Source organism: Rhinolophus sinicus, chromosome 16 (genome assembly GCF_057876585.1).
Source record: "Rhinolophus sinicus isolate RSI-liver-muscle chromosome 16, RSI-T2T, whole genome shotgun sequence".
Taxonomy (NCBI): domain Eukaryota; kingdom Metazoa; phylum Chordata; class Mammalia; order Chiroptera; family Rhinolophidae; genus Rhinolophus; species Rhinolophus sinicus.
In genome coordinates, this window is record NC_142516.1 from 73,868,213 (window position 1) to 73,887,733 (window position 19,521).

Sequence of the window (19,521 nt, forward strand, 5' to 3'; positions counted from 1 at the left end):
TGTGTACAGCACTGTAATCACCATCTTTAATAAAGATCAGAAAGGAAGAAATAATGTTTTTATTCACAAATTGCATTGCCATGTAAATAGAAATTCTTACAAATTCTACCAAAAAAAGAAACATACTAGATTAATAAGTGAGTTTTCCAATATAGCTAGATGGAAAAAATAATTAATACACAAAATCAACTGTACTTCTATAAATTATCAGTGCATGATTAAAATGAAATTTTAAATTATTTATAAAGCAGCTCCAAAACATGAATTTTAACAAAACATATGCAGGAACTCCACATTGAAAATTATACAACATTATTGAGAGAAATTAAAGGAGACTAGATAAATGGAAAGTTATACCATGTTAATAGAGGAGAAGACTCAATATTATTAAGATAGCAATTCTCCCTAAACTGATGTATAGATTCAATGCAATCCTGATCAAAAAACTGTAAGGCTTTTAGTCAAAACTGCCAAGCTAATACTGTAACTTATATGAAAATGCAAAGTACCTACAATAGCCAGTCACATGAGGAAAAAAAGATGATGCTTATGCATGTTTCTCATGTACATTATTGTGGAAATAGTTAACTATGGAGAATTCATAAGAAAAAGGGTGTGGACTAAGACATGTAAAGTTGCTTTGAGGGCTGAGTGAAACATGGTAAGCAGATATCAAAGGAGAATGAAGAGAATGAAGAATGATGAGAAAATCATTATAGAAAGATAGAAAATGGCAAAGCATGTTATGAAGAGGCAAAAACTTGTTTAAAAATATTACCTATAATAACTTGGAAGATAATAAATATACCTAATGAATTAACGACCATGAGGAAGCAGGTGTCTTAATAAAAATGCTAAAAACATTGGCTGGCTCATCCTAGCCATATGTGATAGGGTACTGCAAGAGAAACAGTTCAGATAAAACTGGCCAGTATATATACGACTTGAGAAAATTTTTAAAGCTCACAAGTTCTAGCACTTGCTGCATTGGGAAGTAAAACTGTGTCATCTACAGTCTATATCTCTGTGTATACTATGATCTCTGTTCTATTTTTTTTTCTTTATTCCTTTCTCATAATTTTCCCTTCTTTCATATACATTACCCTGCCTATAGACAGTTTTTGCTTGGATTCCCACAGTATAGCCAGACTTTGAGCCATTAAAATTAACAGGTTTGAAATGTATTCACTGATTTTGAAAAGTTTACAATAAATTAACCAAAAGCAAAATGATGTCTAAAACGTTAATATGCTAATGTCCAGTTTTTGTTAAAAATACATCCAAAGAAGACATTACCAGATGACATATATCATATTTTAATGGTGACCTCTGAATGGTAAGTAGTAAATAGAGGCATTTATTTTTATTTTTATTTTTTGTTTACTGCATTTTCAAATTTTTAAATGTAAATATGCTTTGATTCTGTAGTCAGCGAAACAATAATGAAAAAGAAAGTCAGGTTTTGATTGAGAACAGAAGAAATTATGAAGAACTGAAATCTTAAATGATGCCATGTTGTTTCCTAGAGCCCAGCTAGCTATACTTTGGGAAAAGTAAGTTTCTGCAAAAAACAAAACAGGAAAAAAAAAAGTAATGAAAAAAGTAATACCTGGCACATACTAATTAGACTGTAATTGCAGATTGCCAACAGGGACCATTATATATAAAAATTGTTTCTCACTATCATGTTTCCCCAAAAATAAGACCAGGTCTTATATTAATTTTTGCTCCAAAAGATGCATTAGGGCTTACATTCAGGGGATGTCACCCTGAAAAATCATGGTAGGGCTTATTTTCCAGTTAAGTCTTATTTTCAGGGAAACATGGTAAAATCACTATTGTGTTTTTTAAGCTAATACCTCAATAATAATTTTCCTACTCCCAAGATGAAGATGGCCAATTAACTTTCAACCACATTTATTTTCATATTTGAATTCACCAAATTGCCCACAGCACATTATTCCAAGATTATAATCAACTCAGAGCACTTATGGGTATGTTAGATTGGAGCCTTCATAAATAGAAACATTCCTTAAAAAAAAAAAAAAGAACAAGATTTTCTATCTTAAATTTAGTAGTTTATTATCAATGTTTCCAAAATGATTATCCAAAATATCAGGGTATATTTATCCTAATAGTGATTTTATAAAAATGTAATGAAAACAAATTTCATCTTAAAATCTAAAAAGTATATACTTAAATTCTAAAATTCACAACCACAAAGCAAGCAGCTGACATCTTTTGACTAACTGAAATAACAGAATCATTCCACCAATCACATGCCATAAAGTTGACTTAATTAATACCTGCTGAGATGAAAAAAAAACAAAGGCCACCTATCTGTCACCTTACAGTCTAGGGCATTGCTGGCATGTGGCTTCCATAGTCAGTCTGGTGTTTAGATTCAGCTGAGACAACTTTTTCATCTGTTGAGCTTCCACAATGAGCAGGAGTAGGTGCCGTTGGGAAATAGAGGCACAATGATTGCTACAAAAATGGATGTCATCTTATACTAATTGCACTCCACTGGTGGGGGCACAGAAGCATTTGCAAGAGAAGGACCCTAAGGCCTCAAGGGAGAAAGGACAATATTCTACTAGTTCTGTGTTACCCTCAGAAGAATAAAACCACAGCACTTATGATGAATACTTAGGGATTCTTGCAAAAAGACCACAGACTTAGATTCTGCCTAAACAAGGAGTTTTACTAGAAAATGTTTTCTGAATAGCCAATGTTTTATGACTTTAGTTTTCATTCTGCCACCATTCCATTCCGTAAACTTGGCAAGACAAGTTGCTTAGGTTTTCAGTATTCTTTACAGTTGAAAGTAGCACACAGTGAAAGAAAGACTCTCCGATTATAAACGTGTATCCTAAGGCAAGTCCTTTAAGATCTTTGAGTTTCATGTTTCTGACCATTAAAATGTAAATAATGAAAAGAAACCCTACTTAATTCCAAGTTTTGGGAAAATCCAGTTAAAACCAAAAATCACGTCATAAAATGCACTTTAAAACCTACTTTTTCTTGTTACAAACAATATTTTCAATAACAACTACCTAAATGCCGTGTAGTGGCGAATCACATTTCTCTTGTGATTTTTCCACAAAATGTTTCCACAAAAACTAAAGTTCACACACAAAAAGGACAGTTCCTATTACCAATATTAGTAACGCAGAAAACTTATTTTTTCTATCTTTGCATGTGTTTAAGTGAAGAGCATTTTACAGATGTAATTTTGTAATTACATCATTTTTTACAATGGCAAGTTAGTGGAAAGACATTTTCATGAACAGAAATAATTTTCTAATTCAAAGTTTTCCTGGTCTCAAAATCAGTCAGCCTGTTCATCTGTATTGAAGTTATACCATTAATTCGTTTCGCTAGAATTTTATCTTTTATAACTTATAGTCCTGTGTCATCTGATGGCATGCCTGAGTGTATGAAAGATTAGTGTAAATTGAATTTTGTTCATCAATTTAGGCTGTAAGTGCTCTAGATTACCTCATAATTCGCTTCATAAATTTGCTTCTTAATTCATTGATTTGCAAGCAAAGACTTTGTTATACTGGTTTTCTTAAAGGGGATGTGGTGGGGCACAAAGGGGAAAATGGTAGGAAGAACACATCAGTGCTTGGTACCCTTTGGAAAATATGTTCCTTTTTTAGCTATACTTACATGCAAGTGGAAAAGCATAGTGTTAGTATAGCCGAGCCTCAGTATTTTGGCAGCTAGAATTAAATAATGTAATTCTTAATTAGGCCTTTGTTCACATGTTAACCACTCTTCTTGCTCAGCTCCTTTTGTTCTCACAGTATAATTCTGTATTGCTTATGTGCTGTTTCTTTGCCAAGCAGGAACTTCAGGAGAATTTCTGAGTTTCTGAGTTTGTTTTGCAGAAGGAGGGAATGTCTCCAAGGTAGCTGTGACCAGCTGCTGGCACCCAGGCGTCGGATGTGGAAAAGCATCACCTACGACTAAAGAAACACAGACTTCTCTCTCAGTTCCCTGGAACTCCCTTTGTCCCCCCCCCCCCCCCCCCTTTAAAACTCCTCTGCTTGGTCTGCAGCTTCAGAGGTGCTCTTTGGACATTAGTCTGCTGTCTTCCCAGGCTGCCAGCTTCCTGAATAAAGCAATCTTTCCTTTCCACTGACACTTGTTTCTGGAGTATTGGCCTTCCAGTGGAGAACAACTGAACTTGGGGTTTGCGTTTTGTGTTTTGTTTTGTTTTTTTCCAGTAACATTATTATCCATTTAGGGGAAAAGCAATTTACCATTTTAATCAGAAATGTCAATGGTATAGCATTTTAAAGTAGCTATTAAATTTTCAAATTCAAGTGTTATTTGTTGGTGTGAATATCTGTGGAATACTCATCTGTTTCTGTGCCAGGAAAGTAGGATTCATTTTTGCAGATGTCATAACATAGAAAACTAACTGATCCACTGAAACGTGAGTTAGTGGAAATTGACAAGTAAGCATGTCCCAAGTCAGGTAGGCTACTGCATATCTTGCTTTGTGGATATTCTTCATTATATTTATTATCAATTTCATGGTGATAGTTAATACAGTGAATAAAAATAGACCATTCAGAATAAAGCGAATAAAAGATCTCTCAAATAAATACAAGATTATGCCTACAAGATTCTTAGATTATTGAACAGAGGAGTAAATGAGGGGCATGTTATATTTAGACAATGCCTCCTGTTTTCAAATCACCTTTTTATTTCATCTTTGATTAGAAGATCACAAGATTTCTATACATGCATGGGACTATTCATATGAAACTATCTTCCGATAAGGAAACCTCATTAAAATGTGACTTGTAAACATAATGCTGAGAGGATTATACTAACTTCCAATTCAGTTGGGAAATTGTCAATTTAAAATGTAATTAATGAAACATATGCTATAATATTGGATATGATAATGCCAATGACTTGGCTAATTAAAAGAGTATTTGCAAGTGGATACCAGAGAATGTGTTTCAACCAGACTGGCCAGGGGAGAAGTACTCTGACTCATAGACTATTCTAGTTCATTATAATTATATGAATTATAATTTATAATATATAAAGTGATATAAAACAATTCTGCTGTATTTATTTTGTCCCTCTTCTTACCAAATACTATCATCTGAAATTGATTTTCTTAAGTAATTGTTTTATACTGCAGAGGATGCACTGATCAGCAAACACAGGTATTCTAGGCTGCCATTTCTCCAAATAGTAATTAATCTATTTTTATTCTATTCTATAAATTTGACTATTATCAATTTGCTTAACATATATCACCTTTCCCCACCCAAGATAAAATGTCATCCTGGAGAGCTAATGAAATGAAATTAATGAAAAATTAAACCCAAGACAATTTAATGAACCTTCACAAACATTGGCTTTCTTACTGCTGCATTCCCCAGACCCTGTGCAAAAGAGTAAAATGTCTTTTACTTATGTATTCAAATTTATTTTTCTATATATAAATTGCATAAAGGTTTAAACAATTATCAAGGAAACTTCAGACATTTAAACTTACTTTTCTTTATTCGCTCTGTTTTTTTCATTTTTTCTTTTGAGGAAAATATAAGTGTGGGGACAGAGCCCCAGAAAGTAGTTTACAGGCTCTCGGCCTCACGTGGAGGGGTGCTGGCTCGGGTAGTAGATGGCCGTCAGCTGTGGCTGATTGGCCGTCAGCTGTAGCCAGTTAGCCAATTAGCCGCTAATATAACTGCTGCGGCTACGAAGGAGAGCCGAGGGGAGTGGAGGAGAGTGAAAGAGAGTCGTCGGTGGGTTGCAGACAAAACGGACAGCAGGTCACACGTCCAGTGAACCCAGCCTCCAGTGAGACCGTAGTGGTATGACTCCCCTACCTATGGCTCCGTGGGTGTTCCTTTTTGGCCTCACCATATCCTGCGTTATGTGGGGAGCGGGACCAGAGACCCTGCAGGCCTCCCCGCACGACAATAAGTGTTTCTGAAAATAACTTAGGACATAAAGTCTAACATAAGACTACAGATTTTTTTTAAAGATGCTATTACAATTAGAGACTTTAATATTCTTTTATCATTTTTGTCTCTTTTTTCAAGTAAAATATAAAACCATTTTCAGAATTTTTTAATCTTTTTCCCTGCAATAGTGTACAACTTAGTAAACTCCAGTTCACTGTGAAATCAAAGTAAAATAATGTTATCCTTTAAAATCAGATTAAAACAGACACCTTGTGCTACCCTTGGGTAAAGTAGGCGAGTATTTATATAATCAATTTTTGCTTATTTTCCTATGAGTGTCTTCACAACACCTAGGGCACGTTTTTCAGATTTCTTTTAGTTACAAGTAAAATAAGCCTAAATTCAGTTCACTGAGGCAAGAATAAAAGAGTTTATTGAATATGATCAAAAGAGAGAGAGAGAGAGAGAGAGAGCAAGAATGGCAGTTCTCAGGAACATTTGATACATGAAACAACAAAAAACAGAGACATGAAAACAATCAGATCTCTCTCTCTCTTACTCTGTCTCTCTCTCTCTCTCTCTCTCATTCTATTTTTTCTCTCTAACTATTGATTTTTTCTTTCAGGATCACTTTCCAAAACAACTGAAACTATAGCAATAGGTGGTTCAACTCTTGCCATCAGTAAGTATCACGCGGGGTGGCATGCCAGGGTCTCTAGTCCTGCTCCCCACATAAGAACGAAGGGTATGGTGGGGCCAAAAAGGAACACCTACGGAGCCATAGATAGAGGAGTCATACCACTATAGTCTCACTGGTGGCTGGGTTGGAGACACAGGAGGCAGGAGCCACAAGATCCATGACCCACCGTCCACTTGCCTCTGCCAACCAACCTCACTTGCTAGTTGCAATCCGCCTCTCTGCAATCTGCAATCCACACTCCACCATGCCACTCCACTACATCACCACCTTGCTAGCTTAGCCACAGCAGTTATATCAGTGGCTAATGGCTAACCAGTAACAGCCGATGGCCAACTAGTCACAGCTGATGACTATCTACTACCTGAGCCAGCACCTTTCTATGTGAGGCTGAGAGCCGGGAAACTGCTCTCTGGGGCTCTGTCCCCACAGTAAGTCAAGGGCTTTCCACTTCTAGCTCCATCGTGGGGAAAAAAAAAAAAAAAAAAAAAAAAAACACAATAGATAGAATCTGATGGTCCAGGCGGAAGTCATCTACTCCTCCATCTCTGGCCCATTTACTATAATTGGTAAGTGAAGGTGTGTTATAATTAGTCCTACTTAATCAGGCACTTGCCTCCTGAAATCTGTACTCAGAGAGACATGAATCTAAATGTGGCTGTAAAAGACCAGTGTTTGGATGAGGAAGTGGAACAAAAATAGAATGTAGCAGAAAAATGGCAAGAATATAGCAAGGCAACCATTCCTATTTGTGTCAACTAATGTGGTGCATGAGAAGCAGTAAGAAAATATCTGTCTTTGAACAAGTAAGTAATGAAGGAATGATATCATATCACTGGCTACTGTGTTGCCTATTCTTTTGGACTTAATGAGGCAACTCAGTACCATCTTCCTTTCAAAACCATTTTTGGTGAAGGTTATTATCTATACTTGGGAGAGCAGCAAACAAACAAAGAAAACATCAGTAGTATAGATTGTCTTAATTTTGGAGATTTCCATGTATCATCTAAGATTGCAAAGCTCTACAACGAACACCACAGGTACACAAAGAATTATTTAAAAATACTACAAACAATTATAAGTCAACAAATTGGACAACATAGAAGAAATGGGTAAACTTCTAGAAATACACTGTGGGACAGAGCCCCAGAAAGCAGTTTGCAGGCTCGTGGCCTCACATAGACAGGTGCTGGCTCAGGTAGTAAATGGCCATCAACTGTGATTGCATGGCCATCAGCTGTGGCTAGTTGGCCATCAGCTGTAACCAGTGAGCCATTGGCCACTAATATAACTGCTGTGGCTATGCTAGCAGAAAAATGGGGGCTAGCAAGATAGTGGCTGAGCTAGCAAGCGGCAGAGTGAGGCTTGTGGATCGTGTGTCTCCTGTTTCCTGTTTCTCCCACCCAGCCACCAGCTAGAATATAGTAGTATGACTCCCCTACCTATGGCCCTGTGGGTGTTCCTTTTTGGTCTCACCATGTCCTGCGTTCTTGTGTGGGGAGCGGGAGCAGAGACCCTGCAGGCCTCCCCACACGACATACACACTACTATAAGACTTAACCAGGAAGAAATAGAAAATCTAAACAGACCAATTACTAGCAATAAAATTAAGTAATAATCAGAAAAACTCTCAACAAACAAAAGTCTAGGACCAGATGGCTTCACAGGTGAATTCTACTAATACCTATCCTTCTCAAACTATTCCAAAAATTTGAAAAGGAAGCAATGCTTCCAAACTCATTCTAAGAAGCCAGCATTACACTGATACCATAACCAGATGAAGAAAACTATAGGACAATATCCCAGATGAACATAGAAGCACGAATTCTCAACAAAATATTAGCAAACCAGATTCAACAATACATTAAAATGATAATACACCATGATTAAATGTGATTTATCCCAGGGATGCAAGGAAGCTTCAATGTCTGCAAATCTATCAATGTGATATATCACATCAACATAATGAAGAATAAAAATCATATGATCATCTCAATAGATGCAGAAAAAGCATTTAACAAAATTCAACATCCATTTATGATAAAAACTCTTAACAACGTGGGGATAAAGGGAACATACCTCAACATGATAAAGGCTTTATATGACAAACCCACAGTTAATATCATACTTAATGTTAGCTTTTCACTAAGATCAGAAACAAAACAAGGATGCCCACTCTTACTGTTTTTATTCAATATAGTATTGAAAGTCCTATCCACAGCAATCAGACAAGAAAAAGAAACAAAAACCATCCAAATTGGAAAGGAAAAAGTAAAACTGTCACTATTTGCAAATCAAATACTACATGTAAAAAAATAAAAAACCTAAAGGTTCCACCAAAAAACAATTAGAATAAGTGAATTCACTAAAGTTGCAGAATACAAAATTAATATACAGAAATCTTTCGTATTTCTATACACTAATGACAAGTGATCACGAGAAGAAATTAAGAAAACAATTTCATTTACAATTGCATCAAAAAATACAAAGTGCTCAGGAATAAATTTAACTAAGGACGTGAAATACCTGTACTTTGAAAACTATAAGACATTGAAGAATGAAGTTGAAGAGGAAACAAATAGATAGAAGGATATACTGTGCTCATGGATTGGAAGGATTAATATTGTTAAAATGTCCATGGTATCTAAAGCAATCTACAGATTCAGTGCAATCCCTATTAAAATACCAATGGCATTCTTCTCAGAACTAAAACAATTAATCTTAAAATTTATATGGAAATTTTATTCAGGAAATCCCGAATAGCCAAAGCAATCTTGAGAAAGAACAATGTGGGAGGTAGCATGATCCCTGATTCAGACTATACTACAAAGCTACAATAATCAAAACAGTATGTTACTGGTACAAAACAGACACACAGATCAGTGGATTAGGATAGAAAGCCCAGAAATAAATCCTCGTTTATATGATCAATTAATCACAACAAAGGAGGCAAGAATATACAATGGGGTGAAAAGAGTCTCTTTAATAAGTAGTGTTGGGAAAACTGGACAGATACATGCAAAAAAATAAAATAAGAAAGAAACTGGACCACTATTCAAACTGGATTAAAGACTTAACTTTAAAACCTGAAACCTTGAAACTCCTAGAAGAAAACAGAAGCAGTAAACTCGTTGATGTTGGTCATAGCAGTATCTTCTTGAGTATGTTTCTTCAGGAAAGCACCACAAAAGCAAAAATAAATAGGACAACAACAAACTAAAAAGTTTTTGCACAGTGAAAGAAACCATTAACAAAACAAAAGACAACCTACTAAATGGGAGAAGATATTCACAAATAATATATCTGATAAGGAGTTAATATCCAAAATATATAAGAAACTCATACAACACAACATCCAAAAATCCAATTTAAAAATGGGCAAAGAACCTAAATAGACATTTCTCTAAAGATGACATAAAGATGGCCAACAAACATATGAAAAGATGCTTAACATCACTAATCATCATAAAAATGCAAACCAACACCACAAAATATACTATCTCACACCTGTCAGAATGGCTATTATCAAAAAATCAACAAATGGCAGGTGCCAGAGTGGATGTGGAGAAAAAGGAACCCTCTGTTGTGCTGTTGGTGAAATTGTAAATTGGTGCAGCAGCTATGAAAAACAGTATAGAGAGTCCTCAAAAAATTAAAATAGAACTACCATATGATCCCACAATTCCACTACTGGGTATTTACACAAAGGAAATGAAAATACTAACTTGAAAAGATCTATGCATCCTCATGTTCATTACAGCATTATTTACAATAGCCAAGATATGGAAGCAACCTACATATCCATTGATAGATGAATGGATAAAGAAGGTGTGAGATAGATGTGTGTGTGTGTGTGTGTGTGTATGTGTATACACATATATACATAAAACTGTATGAAAAACTGTATTAAAATTGTAATACAATGACGCTAGCATTCATTTGATTAATGCCATCTTTTGAGCAAACATCATACTACACATTGCTACCATAATTCAATTCAACTTTGAAAAGTAATACATAGACAACATAGATAACATCTCTTAAAATGTGTATATTTTTGGCACCCCAGGATATATACATATATATGTATATATGTATATATACGTGTCAAAAAATGTTATCTGTTATCTATGTATATATAGATATATATACATATATAATGAAATATATATAATGAAATATTAATATTACTCAGCCATAAAAAAGAATGAAATCTTGCCATTTATGACAACATAGACAGATAAACACCATGATTTCAATTATGTATAGAATCTGAAAAAACAAAACAAAACAGAAAGAGACCCATAGATACAGAGAACAAGCTGTTAGTTGCCAAAGGGGAAGTGGGTGGGATGGGTGAAAAGAAAAGGATTCTTAGGCTCTATCCAGGCTCCAAAAAAAAAAAAGAAAAATTATTCTCCTCTTGGACCACCAGGCTGATAGATTTATACTCAGTTTAAGAAAAAGAAAAAAAGAGTTGCAAAGCTGACTTTTTTGAGTACCTATTTTGTGCTAGAAACTGGGAGGAAAATGTTACCAGTCCTCTGAAGAAAGCATCATTAGCCCCATCATCCACATGAGGAAAATCTGGATCCTACTTAAAGAGGTTTAGTAACTTGTGCAGGGTCACAGGGTCAGTCAATGCAGAACTGGGATTCTTTCCCAGGCCTATCTCATTCCATAATGAAGAGCTTTCAACCGCCATTTCACTGTCTCCTTTAGTACTGCATAAGCTAAACCGTATTGCAACTTAAATAACCTTTCCTCATTGTCCAAAGTTGTTTCTTTTAATAAAGTTTTTGAGTGGATGGTATTTAGCATTGAGACATATAATAACAATAATATTCAGTGGTGAATTTGCTTTTGATATTTAAGAACATTTATCAAAACATTCCCAAGCTAATCATTTCTCAACAGGTGTAGTTCTTTGTCATATCAAACTACTTGCAGTTGCCTTAAAGTTTCATATTTTTCACATCTCCCACCAGTGACGCTTTAATGTCACCTGGTCACAGAAACCACCCTTGACCTCCCCAAGTAGGTGATATATATTTTACTCAATATGTACGTGTGTTCATATCATGACACGTTGATGTGATTATTTGTCTACCTTCCCATCCTCAGAATATAAAGCTCATATAATAATAGGGATTAGATTATATTCATTTTGTAAACCTAGACCCTAACACACTACCAGGCCAGTAGTCAAGCTTAACACTTTTTCAAATTTATAATTTTATAATTTTTATTATGTCATCAATTTGTTCAATATGTCATCAATTTATTTAAAAGTCGAGAACCATATGACTTCACTCATATGTGGGATATAAAACTGAAAGCAACAAAAGAACAAGACCAACCAACAAACAAAAACTCATAGACACAGACAATAGTTTAGTGGTTACCAGAGGGTAAGGGGGAGAGGGGTGGCAGAAGAGGATAAAGGGGGTCAAATATACGGTGATGGAAGGAGAACTGACTCTGTGTGGTCAACACACTATGTGATATTTAGATGATGTATTATAGAATTGTACACTTGAAACCTATGTAATTTTACTAACCATTGTCACCTCAATCAATTTAATAAAAAAAAGATTCTCTAAGCTTAAGAAGGTGCATTTCATTTATCTTGCATATAGCATTTGACAAATATATACTAACACATACCTATCATCAGATATATATCTCAGATTCTCTAAATGTTTATTTTTATTCTATTCAATCTGTCAACAACTGACACATAAGAGAAGTCTCCTATTGCTCTTTGAGTCTGTCACTTTTTAAAATATATTTCTTGTAGTCACTGAACTTGCCAATGGGATCAACTAGCTCACCAATTTTAGTCATTCTGTATAGAAATTAAATTCAGGATAGAAATTCCTTTTGGCCAGTTTCATGTCCAGGGCCTACTCTGGGCTAATAGAGTCTGGTCACCTGACTAAAGCCCCACCAGACTGTATCCAGCGTGGAAGTATAATTCCCCAAAAGTATATCAGAGTGCTGTTGGAAAGGAAAAATGCGCATAGAGAGCAGACACAAAAACATCAATAATACAGGGCCCCAATAATATCCAATACCCAAGATAATCCCTCTGTTCTTTGAAAAATGAGGTGAGAAACTTTCAAGTGATAGGAGTTACCGAGGGAAAATATATATGACACATTTTACTGGAAACATAATTTTAATATGTCAGAAATAAGAAACTTTTTATCAGCAAAACAAAAATGATAATATTATAAACAAGAATTCCAAATTTGCATGAATCTTTGAGATAAAATCCTTCAAAAGCATTTCCATGCTTGTCACATAGGTCACTAAGACCAGAGACCAAAACCTAAGAACTTCCCAGGTAGGCGTTCCTTCTCCCCTGCTATACCTTTAACAGATTTCTCTTTTTTTCCGCAAGGGAGGATTTGGACACCTTATGAAGGGGCTAATTACAGTCCTGTGAATCATGGAGTTCTTCTGAGTTTTGTCTCCAACCTTCTCTGTGGACATTTTCTCCAGAATTCTGTCCTATTTCCTGTATCCAGATTTTCCTTCTCAGTTCTGCCATTTGCACTCACAACTTACTTTTGCTTTTGTTTTTGCCCCTGTAGTCTCTCTGATCCCCTTCACCTTCACACCAGCCCAAGGTCTCAGGGCATTGTGTCACAGCCTGGCATTATCGCTGGGATTCCCCTCACCCGAGAGGGTGTATCAGTTATGAATATCAGGAACATCTAACACCTTCTTTACTACATCCACATTTCACACTTAATATCTATCCTTGCAGTAGAGAGATATATAACGTCACTATAATAAATTGTGTTCCTTTCAAAAAACATAAGACCAATCCCAAATCTTCTGGTACTCCTGTTTTGGGAAAATCTGTATGTACCTTTCATGATTTATGGACTTTGATCATACATCCCTTCATCTTTCATCTTACATGAATTTTAAATTTTACTTACCTAGTCTCTTCAGGAGATGCTCCAGACTTCTAAAAAGCAAAGCAGAGGCCATTGATCCTTATGTCAACTGAAATGGCATTAGTCTTCCCAATGTTATAGTTTTCATAGTTCTAGGTCCACGTTGCACCTATAATCATTGATAGGGAGAAAAAATGGGACAGGATGTCATGTGGAACCAGATAGATTTACAATAAAATTCCAGCTCAGGCTTTTACCGGCATATATTTAATGAATGTCCTTCATCAAGTTACTTAACTTCCCTCTTTCTACATCTAACAAAAATGGGAATAATCCCATCTACCTTTCAGAGTTGTGTTCAGGATTATAGTATATGTATCATAGTACATGTATTAAATATATGATCATATATATTTATATGTACATAGAAAGCATAGCACAAAACCTGGAATGTAGTTACTATCGTCATGGAAGAACACAAAGTCCCCAGACATTAGCACTGAAGTTTTGCAGACAGTATCTCATGCTGTCGCCTTACCATCACACCAAATTGAACATACGTAGTCTGGCAGCTCCAATGCCCCATGGCTGGTTTAGACCCCCACCATCTTGCTCCAGACTCATCACTAACCACTTTGCTAAGACACCTGCCCCGCCTGGCATGTTCCTCCACAAAACCCGCAGCCCCAATGCCACAGCTGCTTCACTAAGGATTGCTGCTTGTCACTCCACAAAAAATAGGTATGGAAGTGAATGTTCTTGCCTTGCATGGAGCTCCTTAAGACTAGATTCTACATTACAGTTGCTTAGATCCTGAGTGTTTAAGATTTTTATGTATTCTACCAGATTGTAAGCATAATGAAGAATAGATGGATACTTGGATAGGTTTTCCCAGAAACTGATTCTGAGACAGATATTTTCATATTGGAGGTTTATTGAGGAGTATACTCAGGAAGAACACCTGCAGTGGTGTGCTGGAACCTACTTGTAAGAAGCAATTATGTGCATCTCTTCCGACCTCTTGAGTTCAATGATGCCAAATTGGTAGTTTAAAATTGGCTACAGTGGGAATTTACATCTTGGAAATTGGTAAACGCAACAAATAAGGGCTTTTTCCTTCCTGGAGAGTCCACTGTTAAACGCTTATCAGCACACCACTGCCTGAAAGAGAGGAGAAAAAGCGAGGACTAGGCAAAGGAAGAAGTTGAACTGCTTTGAGTTGTCCTTGCCCACGACGGTAACTCATACTCCACAGGCCAAGAAACCAAAGTGGGTGTTCTGCCAACTTCCAGAGAGGGTCTCAACGCAAGATATTTGGTGCTAGGAGTGGTCCTCGGAAGCACACTCAGCTGTGAATCATTGACAGCCAATATTTTGGCAGCTGGGGAAGGTCCTGAAGTGAAGGACCTCGGCAGCATTCTACAGTGTCCATTCCACTGAATCAGTTTAGAATAAGAGTGCTACATTATATGTAGAATCATTATTCTGCAATAATCTTAAGGATTTGAGTTCACCTTAATACGCCAACCTCCTTCTCTCAGCCTACTTCTTCTCTCATCAACTAAAGTTCTTCCTTGAAATTTTGCATCATAACATCCTCTCACAGCCCAAAGGCTTCCAGAGATGTTTATTATGCATAAACATTGGCCAATGTCACTTGTTTGTTTTTCACTTGTTTTCGAAATGGTTTCTCAACTACCATGTAATATGAGTGAATTAAAAAATATACCGAAGATGAGGAAGATATTGCAGCCTCATACAACCTATGCCAAAGATGCTTTTGCAGGGCAACCTATCAAAATTATTATAACTAAAAACACTGCTGGTAATCTTGAGTTATACTGAAGGTATTTTATAGTAGTTATTTAGCTTACCAAATAAATAGGGTGCAGTCAACAAGAAATAATTCTCACATTAGGATAACCAGGCAGTTAGGGGAAGACCTTGACATATGGTTAATGTTTTTAGAAAGTTTCAAAGGCACAATTATATGGCACTTGCAATTAGCGTCTAACAAGGAATTAGATTTGTTTATACATGCTTCAGAGGGAAGAAAGATTGTGGAGGATACTTCCAAGGCACCAAGTGTGATGGGAATTGATGAAATATTGAATGACATCCCAAAAAATAACATGTGGAACTGATACTCAGCTCTGTATAACTGGCCATGCTGAGAGAGGAGAGAGCTAATAGGTCTCGGGATAATTTTCTATCCAAATAAGCTTGGAATAGCTTAAGAAATTAACAAGCTTTCTGAGTTGATTCGAGATTAGAGGAAAAATTATAATGTGCAATATGTTCATGTGAGAACTCTTAAAAATCATCTATTTGATTGTCAAGTGATAATCACAATGCTGGTATCCATCAACCTCCTGACTCAGAGATTTCTGTGAATCCAATATTCTCATTCATTGTATTCCTTTCAGAGCTCTACATCAAGAATGAGGGGAAAAAATGGCCTTTTATGCGTATCGTCAAGATATAATGTCCTAATGGGAAGCTATACTGATTTTTCACTTTGTAACAGCATCGGCATTCTCCATCTGGACTTATAAGGGAAGGGAGTGACTTACTCCCACCGGACAGATAGTATATGGGGAAGACAAAGCCCAGCCAAACCTAACTCCTAAAAGAGCCGATTGAGTACAAGGAGATCAGTTTTGGACCAGAACATTTGTAAAACCAGAGCCAACGACTTAACATGTTGCATGGAATCCACCTGTGTTAGAAGTGGTTGCCTATTTATGTTTACTATAGACCAGAAGAAGCTGTGTACCCATTTTTGCTCATAAACAACAGTTTTAAATTAGGTGGAAAATGTATGACTTAAAGGTGACTTACAGAAATGTAATTATTTTATTCATCCTAGTATTAAGAATAGCCGAGGGCAACCTGCCGTCCTAACTGCAATCCACGCATGCCAGCCACCATCTTCTTGCTAGCCCCCATTTTTCTGCTAGCATAGCCACAGCAGTTATATTAGTGGCCAATGGCTCACTGGTTACAGCTGATGGCCAACTAACCACAGCTTATGGCCATCCAATCACAGTTGATGGCCATTTACTACCTGAGCTAGCACCCTTTAGCATGAGGCGGAGAGCCTGGAAACTGCACTCCTGGCTCTGTCCCCACAGCATATTTCAAGAGATTCTGACCAATAAAATATTATGACCTGTCACTAAGAAGCGACAGGTCAATAAACTTCCTTAAAGAAAATTTGTGGAAACATAATGCCATCCAGCCCTTAATGACGAAATCACACTGTATTAGGTTCCTATATCAAGGTACTACTATTTTCCATTGTTAATAAGCCAATATTTCAGATTCAGTCTTTATATATACTACAGTAACACATATATAATAGTGTTGATAATTACACAGCGGTGCTTTCTCTAAATATTACAGGTGGCACCGCTGATAGTAACATCTGCCAAAGGTACACTCATTTCTCACTTTATCTGTCTCTTTTGCCTTGTGTTTGTGGTTGAGGCAGCTGGAAATATTTGGATTCCCAATAATCTGAGGGTCTGAGCAGCCAGTAAGCCATAGCAATACCTCCAGGAGGAACAGTGTTATCTCCTGTAAAGACCTTAGGACTCCTCTGGGTGGAAGGCAGCGGGTAGTGCATCAATATTTAATGCTGATTTCTGTGGTGAGAAATCAATAGACCTTCTGGAACTATAATTCTAACTGCCCAATCCTGCAATGGGTAAACTTCCTTAAAGGTAGACCCACGATTGGTGAAAAGAAAAGCTACTTGTCCTCCTCTCCACCGGGACTGCAAATCTTTTGATGTTTTATTTTCTTCAGACTCATTGCTATGTCCATTTCTGTCTTAATTCAGCTTAGATTCTTTACTTCATTATGTATGACACTGTCTTATCAATATATTCAAGTCTTTTCCCTAATTATTATTTTTATCACAACTGGCTGACAAACCCATGGCCTAGATCAATCCAGCTATTAGTTTCTCCAGGATTACATCTAAAATCTTGAACAATACTCAAGATAATTGCAATTTGCCTACTAGACATTTATTGGCTCTCATTCTGGCTTCCATACCTTTAACTGATATGTTAATATTTTCCATCATTTTCTCTCCCAGTGATGTATTCTAAGTGATTTCCTCAGACTTATTGCCCAGTTCATGAATTCTCTTTTCAGCTGTGTCTAACTTACTGCTAAATCTTTGCATTCAAAATATTTTTAAATATATGAACTTCTTATATATAGACCTTTTCAAACTTTCCAATTCTCTTTATACATTTTTGGTTCCCATCTATGACTTCTGTTCTTTCTCTCTGAATAGTTTAAATAAACTTACTTTAAACTTTCTTTCAGACTATTTTGTTATTTCCAATTCTAGTCATCTTTAGATTCTTCCACTTACTGGATCTGTGACTCTCCCGCAATGGTTGATTCTATGTGATTTGAACACTTTCACTATGAGCTCCCCTTCATCCTATCTTTCTATATTACTTTTCTGGGAAGTCAAATATGTTCTGGACTATAGAAATGTCTGACATAGCATTTTCTTGCTCAAGAGTACAAATCCCAGGTATTTCTCTGGCTCTTAATTTCTTGAACCCTCACAGGCATATGACACAATTCAGAGGTTTTCATTTTTCAAGGTATTCCTGCCCACCCCCATGGACAAGGTAACAAAAGGTAAACTTTCTTGCTGCTTCCTAGAGGCTGTGGATGGAGCTGTTCTGGTCTTGATTTCAGGGATGGGGCAGCCCATGATGCTTCTGTCTTTAGGCAAGAAGCTTAGTAATAGCTCCATAGCATTTGAAATCCATGACTAAACATGTCTCTTTCGGTGTGTATGTAAAACACAGAACCAAGCTGTTAAGATCTCAATATATTTTCAATAACCCCATGGGGATGTTGGCAGAAGTCCCTGATCATAGTTCTGATGTTGCATGCTTTCTTCATTTTTGTCTCGTGGTGATTTCTCTGTCTTGGTTTTGAGCTCAGCTATGTTTCCAAATATTCTTTGTTTATTTTAGCCTGAATTCACTTGTGCATAGAAGTATTTGTGCCCTATCTGGGATATTTCTTGTGAAATCCAAACTTAATCTTCATGACATTTTAATTAGGATTGAACTAGAAATATAAAACAGACAGAGAGAATAGAAATCTATCACATTAAAGAACTCACAGCTCTGCATTTACTCAATGTTTCTTATACACTCTCAATATTTCAATAAGGCTTCAAGGTTTAATTTATGCCAAAACATGAATGTCTGTCATTAAGTTATTCCTGAGAATTTTTTAAACTATATTTTCCACCTGCTTACTGGTGAAATATAAACACTTGTATTGTTTTAGTAAACTCTCCATTATCCAAAATATTAATAGATATTAACCCATTAGGAAGCCATTATATTAGTCCAGTTGCTAGAAGAGGTATCTTGAAAGACAGTAACAAGGGAAATGAAGAAAAGCTCATATTTAAGAGCTATTTTAAAATTATGATGAACAGGACTTGATGGTCAGATGTGAGGAGTGGAGAAGATTGAGCATTCGAGGAAAACATCAATATTCGGCCTTGAGGCAGGATAGAGGTGCCATTGATCGAGAGGGAGAAGACTAGTGAAGGAGCAGATGAGGAGTGAAGATAAGAGGATGAGAATATGAGGATGCAAAGATTGTAATAAACTTATGCTAAAAACTCTTTTTACTGAATAATTCATTGTGCCATGGAAGAAAGATATTTTGGAGTAAGGCACAGATTCATGGAAACATACAAGCCATCAGAGAGGCTCTGAGTAACTAGAGAGGGCAGGAGTGAAGGGGTGATAAGAAGACTCGGGGTAGAGACAAGATATCTGAACATCTTGTCCCAAAGGAGTTGCGATGAGGTCAGCAGGTCAAGGCAGCTTCTTTTCCTGCAGTTGGAGGAAAGATAGCGAGATGACATTTAGAACACTCCATTTCCGTATCTGACCCATCACAAAGGTTAGTT

At 36.3% G+C, this 19,521-nt stretch overlaps 1 long non-coding RNA gene across 1 annotated transcript in view; it reads right to left on the bottom strand.

Annotated features, from left to right (window-relative positions):
* Window positions 1-19,521, bottom strand: part of LOC141571106 (uncharacterized) — a 230,181-nt gene that overhangs the window by 28,266 nt on the left and 182,394 nt on the right. The window contains exon 4 of the long non-coding RNA XR_012495677.2: window positions 13,593-13,719. This is a non-coding gene — a long non-coding RNA (uncharacterized LOC141571106). The remainder of the gene's footprint in view (window positions 1-13,592; window positions 13,720-19,521) is intronic.